Source organism: Phalangium opilio, unplaced genomic scaffold (assembly GCF_054372755.1).
Source record: "Phalangium opilio isolate 3A_F unplaced genomic scaffold, DU_Popi_V2 ptg000082l_1, whole genome shotgun sequence".
NCBI lineage: Eukaryota > Metazoa > Arthropoda > Arachnida > Opiliones > Phalangiidae > Phalangium > Phalangium opilio.
Window position 1 is genome coordinate 17,689,580 of NW_028324189.1, and position 9,500 is coordinate 17,699,079.

At 35.1% G+C, this 9,500-nt stretch overlaps 1 long non-coding RNA gene across 1 annotated transcript; it reads right to left on the reverse strand.

The window, feature by feature from the left end:
• Window positions 1-428: 428 nt before the first annotated feature.
• On the reverse strand, window positions 429-4,451 carry LOC149653506 (uncharacterized). Its single transcript, XR_016370835.1, has 3 exons — window positions 4,119-4,451; window positions 2,624-2,707; window positions 429-461 (listed from the first exon to the last, which is right to left on the reverse strand). It is a non-coding gene; the product is annotated as an uncharacterized LOC149653506 (long non-coding RNA).
• Window positions 4,452-9,500: the final 5,049 nt, after the last annotated feature.

Sequence of the window (9,500 nt, forward strand, 5' to 3'; positions counted from 1 at the left end):
ATTGGAATCTGACCACGTTAAAAAATTTGCACATAACGATGTTTTGATTTCATTCGTCTCTAAATATCTCAATAAGAAATATGAATATAATTCAAATAAATATAGAAATAAAAGTCAAGGTTTTCAAAGAGAGTTGTTTGAAGTTATGGACAAAGAAGCCGTAACTTTGAGTAAGAATAAACATGAATTCGGGAAAACGACCGACAAAAAGACAAATTTTACAATATTGAAGGAATAAAATTCCAATTCTAAATTTCAGTTATACGACGTAGATAGTATTGCAGAGTCAACCTTCACTTCATGGTTGCTGAAACTAAATGTCCAAGAGCCTTTGTATATATAAGTACCAGACGTGCTTGCTAATGTCGCGATAATGAGAAAGTGGCGCAATTCTAGAATATTCGTACCAAAGCAAAACAATAATATTTCTACGGTTGCTGTTGCATTTTATGACATTTTGTCTGAAAGATTTGGGGACGAAACACAAATAGTGTTAGATCCATTGCATTTCAATAACGTTTTCCTTATAGTGAAACACATGTTTCGCTTGCCAGTACATTTATTACAAACGAGGGGTTAGTCACTTGAATAATCAGGTGTACAAAACCGCAGAAATCGATTACTTGATTTCTAGAATTCTTTGAAAATCATCAGTAATCAAAATCATTCCTGCGGGTAATCAAAGGTAATCAGAAATCTCCGATAATCAATGGAAATCACGTGAAATCTTGAGAAAATTAGAAATAATCATATGATTTACTAGTAATGTTTTGTAATCACCTCGGTAATCACGCCTTTCGTGAAATAATCACGCATAATCAATGGAGGAATTCGAAAACCCAAAATAAAAATCATAATCAGTTGAAATAGAAATAATCACTGTATTCATCGAAATTCACGAGGAATCCAGTTGTAATCACGGCATTCACCAAATAATCACCGGAATTCATTGGAATTCAAACGGAAATCACAAGTAATCCGCGGCAATAACGGGAAATCAGTGTAATGATTATGGAAATCACCGAAAATAATCGTAATCACAGAAATCAAGGAATTCGTCCAGTAATCATAGGAATTCGTCCAGTAATCATAGGAATTCATATAAAAATTCAGAAATCAGTAATCAGGTGTACAAAATTTTGGCGAATGACTAGCCCCTCGATTACAAATGAACAAACGTATGATACGTTTGAAGCTAAAGATAAAGCAAAACAAATGAAACGCCAATACATCGAAAAACGTAAAATATTACGATCTACCCAGATCGATGATAATAAAGCTCTTGAAAATGATACACAAGTGTATCCGAAAATCAATACTTGAAGTACTCTAAAAGTATTGGAACTGTCACACCTTTATGTAATGAAAAAGGAATAACAGAACCAATTGATTTCGAAGACGATTATTGAATTTTACTAGACTCAGAAATAAGAGAAGACAAGGAACCTTCTTCGAAGTCTCCACCAAAATATACCAAATAGAGAGCTGCAACTCCGTGGAAGAAGTCCGAAACCCGCTGGGTTCCGCGTTTAAGCGATGGGAACTCCAGAAGTTGGAAATGCTTTTCTGAGATAAAATTGGAGTTGGGTGGCAGTGGAAGTTTTCGTGTGCGGAGTTGGGAGGCAATGGGAATAATGATAATTATAATTGCGGAGTTGGGAGGCAATGGAAAATTATCTTAAAACATGGAAATCTACGGAGTTGGAAAACTTAAGTCTGGTAAGTGCTAGGGCTCCAATTTAAAAGCGAACTTTAACGTTGTTTGTCTTCAAAAGCTTCGTACGAAATTCTTTTTTCACCCGTAACCCCACGTGACACGTCCCCTCAGTGAGTCTCTCACACAATGGGGCCGCGGGCGTTTTCCTTTTCTCTTAAACCCATTGACAAGAGTCTCCTTTCTAGCTTTGAGGCATATTTAAGTAAGACAGTAGGCATATTGCCAGGCACAACTAATAACAGAATGTACTCTAGTGTTAGTATTTCTTGATTCGTGAAGTTCGTGGCCTTGTCCTTCAAAATAGCAGTTGCGAAGCGAATCAGTCCGATTTTAATTAAATAGCTAATTTAAGAAACTAAGCGTAAAATAAGACCCAACGACAACGCGTAGCACCTTTTCCCCCCAAATCTTAAGTTTTTATGTCTAGAAGAATTTTATGAGTATACATTATTTCTTATTTGAAAATGATAATTTATAAGCACTCGTAATATCAATCTCAGGTCAAATTTGAAAGAAAACTAATGAGCTACACGTTTTACTTGAACTTTCTATTCTTCCAATTCTAAAGAGTAAAGAAATCTTCCAAAGACTAGAAACTAGAAAGGTTTTAATGGAAGAAGTTAGAAGAAATTTTTATGTTCATGGAAGGAGTTGGGAGGAGTTTATGAAATTTTAATTTCATGGAAGGAGTTGGGAGGAGTTTAAGAAATTTTAATTTTCATGGAAGGAGTTGGGAGGAGTTTTACATTTCGCTTGGTGGAGTTCTGCGGAGTTGAAACTTTTGATTATGGCATTGGGAGGAATTGGAGTCATTGTTGTGTATTGCCTTGAAGTTGGAAGGAGTTGGAGGTTAATATTTTCATTTTGCAGCTCTCTATTATTAGGGTTTTGGACAACTTATCTTACTCTTAAAACTTTAATCTTCATCTTCTTTTCAAATTTTGTATCATCGTCAATGTCCACAAACTCGTCAAAGTCATGGTCATAAACCTTAGGAATGATTTTCATGTCATTGATTTTGATAATAATAATGTATGTGTGTTTTTTATGTAATCGAGTAAATATTTTTAATTCTTTGTACATATACCGAAGCAATAATCCATCCCATATTGATCCATTATGGTAAATTAAGAAGAAAACATTTTCGAAAGTTAATAAACCTAACTTGAAATTTAACCTTATTTTTGACCCACATTAAAATGCATAAACATTATTAAGTTAAACGTTTACCCTCACTTAATATAGCGAAAGTCGAGGCTCATTGATTCATAATACTAAACGCAATAGAAGACAATGTTTTTCAATTTCTTAGAAAGACATTTTTTGATCGGCATTGTCTAAATTGAAACTTTTGCTCAAGGGGAAATCACTCCAAGTAATCGGTGTACAATGTTGGCGTAATCTTTGTAACTTCAACTGTTCTAAAAGTTATAACAGAATCCGTAATCGGTGTATAGGAAATTTGAGTGTGATTAGCCCTATAGCTTTTGCCTTGTCAAATTTTCCCGTTTCCAGCACTCCCCTCCCCCCAAAATGGAAATGGTATAGATGAATCTTGCTTGTCTCTAAATTCACATTGAAAAGCCGGTCTTTCAATGGGAATTTGGGGACAATCCTTGTTGGCAACCACCGGCCATGGAGCTCCGCTGCCTGGTTTCACGCTGTGTTTAGCCGCAATGTACGGTGACTGATATTTGCGAAGGAGGCAGAACCCCTTTTGGACAAGTCACCAGCCAGTGTCAGTAGAGCTTAGGCTCGTGAAGTTTGTTAGTGGGGAATGGAGACGGTAGGAGTGCCTGAATTTTATCACAAGGCCAACGTTACTTTCTTTTCATCTCTTTCTTAGAAATTCTTGAAATGTTAGCTCTAACCTCCCCCCTCAATACCAAATATTTCTATATACGAAGAAAATAAGCGAAAATTTATTTTCGTGAACTCGAAAAGGAGGAAAATAATTCAAAACTTATCCTCTTATTTTAATTTTGAAAATGTTCTAATTAATATAGAATGAATGGTTTGATTATTCATTTGCCTTGGTTGGATGATATACTTGGGAATAAAGTTTTTCAGTAGGAATTTTGTTCAAAACTACCTTAACGACTTAAATTGCATTCCCTTTGAACTGTGTTAGTGTGCATTTATAGTAAAATAGTTTGGGCAAGATTAAACAATTACAAGGGTATCTCTAAAATTACTTATAGATTTTAGGGGTTTATATGCAGCGTTAAACATTGCAATCTATGAAATTTATTTATACCAAGTATTAAGCCTTGCTAAAAATGTTTGCAACTAACCGTAAGACCATTAACCGTTTAATTCTGTATAAGGCAATTGGTTTTTGGCATAATTAATTAACTAGATTGCATTATATAAATTTGCTGTGTAATAAAACTGAACTTACCTGGTATATGAAATCATTTCCATTAAATTCTTGTAAAGAAACGTCCAGTTCGAGTTTTTCTCTAAGCGTTTTATATGAAGGGTTTTTTAACACAATCTTTTTCTTCTTCTCGCCATAAGTAAGTAGCAATAGTGCTTCTTCGGAAGCCATTATTCTTCAAAATAACTCAAACTTGACCGAGTCCGACTCTGAGACAGTCTTTCGCGGCCGCGAATTCTCTTCGAAATAAGCCTAAATGCCTAGTAATGCCCGAATTCGTGGTAATAAGAAAAAACAAGAAGGCCACGGGCTTATTAGAGCCCCATCGTTCCTAAGGCTCCAGCTATTGAGAACGTGTTTAAGAAAAGCCTCTCTATGCGTTACTTATAACAGTGTTAAAATCGAGGGTTAAAATGAACCCCCGCATAATTCATAGGAGCCAGCGTAATTCATTTGTATGAAGTACGCCGTAATAGGTGTGCACAGAAAATCAAAAGACAAATTCCCCTCGTATTGAATAATCACCTACGTAAATTTTGACCAAAACAGGAGTGAAAATATGAAGCAAATATGTAGAGTTTGAATTTAAAAATTACGATGACGATGGAAATATACACATCTTCGACGACGACTACGACGATTAAATACTATATGAAATAGCCCATCGTATACGAGAAGATGCGGCTGAAAAAACCGACCTATCCCTAATTCTTCTCACTTGACATTTGAAAAGAAAGAGTTTCCTTCCCCTTCCTCTCTATCCCAAGCCGACCTTACGGTGCTCTACTGGATTGGTCACATTATTTGAAGGGAGTGACGCAGGACGTATTTCCCAACACTTCGAAATCTTAAGCTATGAACTTAAATCTAGAAAGCGGGTTTTCAGAAAGAGTGTAAAAATTATTTCGAAATAGCGCCTCAAAGTTTTTCAATCAAAATAGGTTAAAAAGTTGATATTTTTGTTAGAACTACCAAGAATTATCAATAGTATATATAGAATATGAGTGCCCAATTTTATAGCTGTGTTAAGTGCACATATTTTGCTAAAACATTTAACAACTTATTAAATCACTTACAAAACGCTCATGGAAATGACCCTAAATTTTATGTTGTTTGTGGGATAGAAGGATGTGGAAGATGCGTCAAAAAAGTGGATTCCTTTCGACGTCACGTAAAAAATAAACACCCGGTTGTGTATCAAAACCAAAACGTGATTCAAAATTACGAAAATGTGATTAGTAATAGAATGGAGACAAACGCGGAGCCTGTGGTTCCTGACGATCCAGTGTATCAGGACACTGAACATGATGAAGAGGGAATTGAGAACAATTTAATCCGCTTGAAATTCGTGAATCACTATTGAAACTTATTCTTAAATACAGAGAAATACACCATCTGCCACATACTGTTGTTCAAACCATGATTAACCATTTACTCGGTTTTTGTGAAAATCTCCTCGAATCAATGAAGGAAAATGTCGTAAAAAATTTAAAAACGGAAAATATCCACATAGATGAAAATGTTTTGTTTTCAAAAGCTACGGACGTCAAAGAAACTTTTGTTGCCCTGAATTCCAAGTACAAAATTTCAACGTTCTGTAAAACTGAGTACGGTTTGGTTGAACCGATACAATACACATTTTCCGAAACGGCCGATGATGCGAAAAAAAGGGTTTTTCATTATATTCCTATAATTAAGGTTCTCGAGAAACTTTATTCCTCAAAGAATATGGTGAATAAGCATGTGGAATTAGGAAAAATTCCTTTTAACTGTATTGGACACTATTTGCAGGGTGTTTTAGCAAAAACTATTATCACCGGCAACCCTAAATATTCAATTAGCACTATCCACCTACAAATTTATCTCGATGAAATGGAATTGGTTAACCCATTGGGTTCAAAAAGAGGGAAACACAAAACCTTGGGGTGTTATTTTTCAATTTTAAATCTCGATGGCAAATACCGGGCACAGCTAAGTGACATAAATTAAGTATTTTTAGCAAAATCTGTTGACATTGAAGGATATGGTTTTCGCGAGTTAATGAAACCATTGATTTATGATTTGAATATTCTATCTGAAGAAGGATTGTTTGTCGAAAAGACAGGGGTTCATCACACTGTTACAGTTTCAATTTTCTCAGGTGATAACCTCGGGCAACACAAACTTGGAGGTTTCAATTGTAGTTTCAATAGCGGTCGAATATGTCGATTTTGCATGCTCGATTATAAAGAAATTCCTTTCAAAACAAATAAAAACGAACTTCGAGAACGCACGTTAGCTCGTCATAAGTACCACTTAGATGCAATAGCTACATCCAAAAGTTTTCGCTCGTCATATGGGGTATGTAGTGAAAGTCCCTTAATGACACTAAATAATTTTGACTTAACGCAACAATTGCCCCCTGACCCAATGCACGATGTTTTAGAAGGAGTGATTCCAAGCGTTCTGAAACGGGTATTAAGCCACATGATAACAAATAATTATTTAACCTTAGACGAATTTAACAATAGCATTTCAACTTTCCCCTTTGGAAAATCGGAGTCAAGTTTACCAGAGACTCAAATACACAGTGCTATATGTGGTAATGGTAATATTAAAGGGTCGGCAAGCGAATTATTTTGTTTGTTTAGGCTTCTCCCTTTTATTTTGTTTCCTTATTTGCCGAATGAAGGAGATGAACATTGGAATGTGTATTTGAAGCTCAGGGAAATAGTCGAGTACATATACGCGTCCCATCTGAATTTATCATTTCTCGTAAAACTTGAAAGATTAATTGAAGAGTTTCTAAAATTGGTTTCAAATGTATTTGGGCCTGAATCAATGACACCAAAATACCATTATATGCTACATTATGCTGACGCGTTTAAAAAATATGGTCCGTTACGAGCTATGTCGTGCATTCGTTTTGAGGCTAAGCATTGCTACTTTAAAAAAATTGCTCACGCCTCCAATAATTTCAAAAATATCACTAAAACTTTAGCGTCACGGCATCAATACTACCAGTGTTACAACACTTTATACGAGAGGCAATGCAAAATACAGAACACCTCGTCTGGATCATTTTTACAAAAAACAAGTCTGCCTAATGCTGTACAGTTATTACTTGATGGGTACCCGGATAAACTTTACTCTGTCAAAAATGCAAATTATGATAACATGACCTTTTCCGTGGAATCGTTTCTAAAGCACGAAATAGAGGGAAAAGAAATCCAGTCTTTTTTTCAAATTAAGTACATATTTTCCTTTATTATGGCTTTGCTTTGGTATGGTATGTTGTTTAAGGTGGTTGAATTTAATCAAAAGATATTCGCCTATGAAATAGTGAATTCTGAAACTTGGATTAATATAAACCCTGATTCCCTAGTTTGTCACGATTTGTTAGACAAATATGTACTTGAAAACAAATGTTCTGAGATCAAAGTTTGTGAATAGTTATGAAGTGTAAAACATGCGATAAAATATATTATGCTAATGATTACTTTGTAAATCAAAAATATATTACATCAATTTCCCTAACCGTTACCGATCCATAGTTTCTTGATACCAACCATTCCCCGTTCTGAATTAGGAATCCTTTATTTTCAACATTATATATTTTCCGAGAATTTGGCGTGAAAACATGCAAAGGGTTGATTGAGTTCTATAATGGCCGTGAATCACTGACCCACAAAAATACCCGACAAATTCTCGCTCTTGGACTGAAAATTCGACGGAGCGACGGCGATCTAGGCACAAATGACGTCATAAACTAGATTCGCATCTCTTAGGTTCAACTATCAAAATGTATAGCTGTCATATGTTAATGGAATTTAAAATATTAAATTCAAAATTATACACAAACTTACTAGTTTGAATTAAAAAAATCATAAACTTCAGCGTCAAATACAGGCGTAGAAATTGTGAGCCCCTGTGAACTTTTCGATAGTATAAATTGCCAGAAATAAAGTGAACATTTTAGGGTTGAAATGTGCATTTCCGTTCCCCTCTGTAAAAGGCATTTTGTACCAACTATCGAATAAAATGTTCCATTCATAGACGCTTATATAAAAAATTTAATTTGCAAAATGTGCTAAAAAACTTTAAACGTACTTTTTTGTGCTCAAAGTTTTAAAGTGTTCCGAAAAAGGAACAATTGTATTTGTCAATATTTGGGAAAAATTGGGGTCATCGCCTCATCCCTTGCTTTCTGTCACTATACAATTCACTCGACAAACTGTAACAGTGGTCAGACCCCTATGGATTTGAAAGGAAACTAAGCCCAGGTCTTGGAGTAGATTATTTTGAAATAAACCCTTGACAGTTTTTTTCTATAACATAATGAAATTCTTTGAATGGTTTAAGGATATACCATTTTGAATAAACCCAAGATGGTCTTCATTTAGGTTAATGTTAAAAACTGTTACTGGTTTCGAGATAGCACGTTAGAAATAAACCCTTGATGGTTCTGATATATGTCTATAATAAAATCATTACTGGCTTCGAGATAGAACATTTGAAATAAACCCTCGACGGTTTTATTTTAAAGCAGAATGATAGCCTACTAAAGGTCTAGGAACAGAGTATTTTAAAATAAACCAAAGATGGCTTTGATTTACACCAAGATGAAAAACTATTATAGGTTTCGAGATAGGACATTTCAAATAAACCATTGACGGTTTTACTCTATAGAAGAATGAAAGCCTACTAAGGGTTTAGGGATGGAGCATTTTGAAAAAAACCCAAGATGGTTTTGATTTATACCAAGTTGGAAAACTATTACTAGTTTTTATATGAATCACTATGATCTAAACCCTTAATGGTTTAAAAACTATTAATGGGATAAAAATACACTATTGTATAAATATTCTTAATTAAGAACATACTTTATATCGCATTAATGGTTTCACACCGATATTGGTGGTTATTAAAGCTTTTAATGATGCCGTAAACCAATTTCAAACCTCTATTTTTTGCAGTGTAGGGCCATGGGAGTTTGTAAGACAACCATGTTTCGGCATCCCGCGACAGTGCTTACGCTGATTCTTTTGGGTACGGTTTCTGGGTTGGCTTCTGTAATTCTATTTTCTTTAGTGGGTTGGGGCCTTTCCTTTTTATCACTATGAAACTTATTGTCTTCGCAAATTACGCAATTATGGTGTCGATGGCAAATCTTGCAGCTTTGAAAGTGGGAGCTGCACTGACGTGCGGTATGACCGATTTGGGTGCATATAAAACATCGTCCTTGGCTTTTAATCATTTCTTTCTTATCTTCTAGGGTACAGTTCGCGCATTCGACGGTAGGGTGAGCGGAGACTTTGCAGAATATGCAGAAGATTCCTGGTCATGGTGTAACGCTTACGTTTAATGCAGTGGCGCTGGGATAATTAGGCTTAGGTTAACACATCTTATACGATGATAATAATG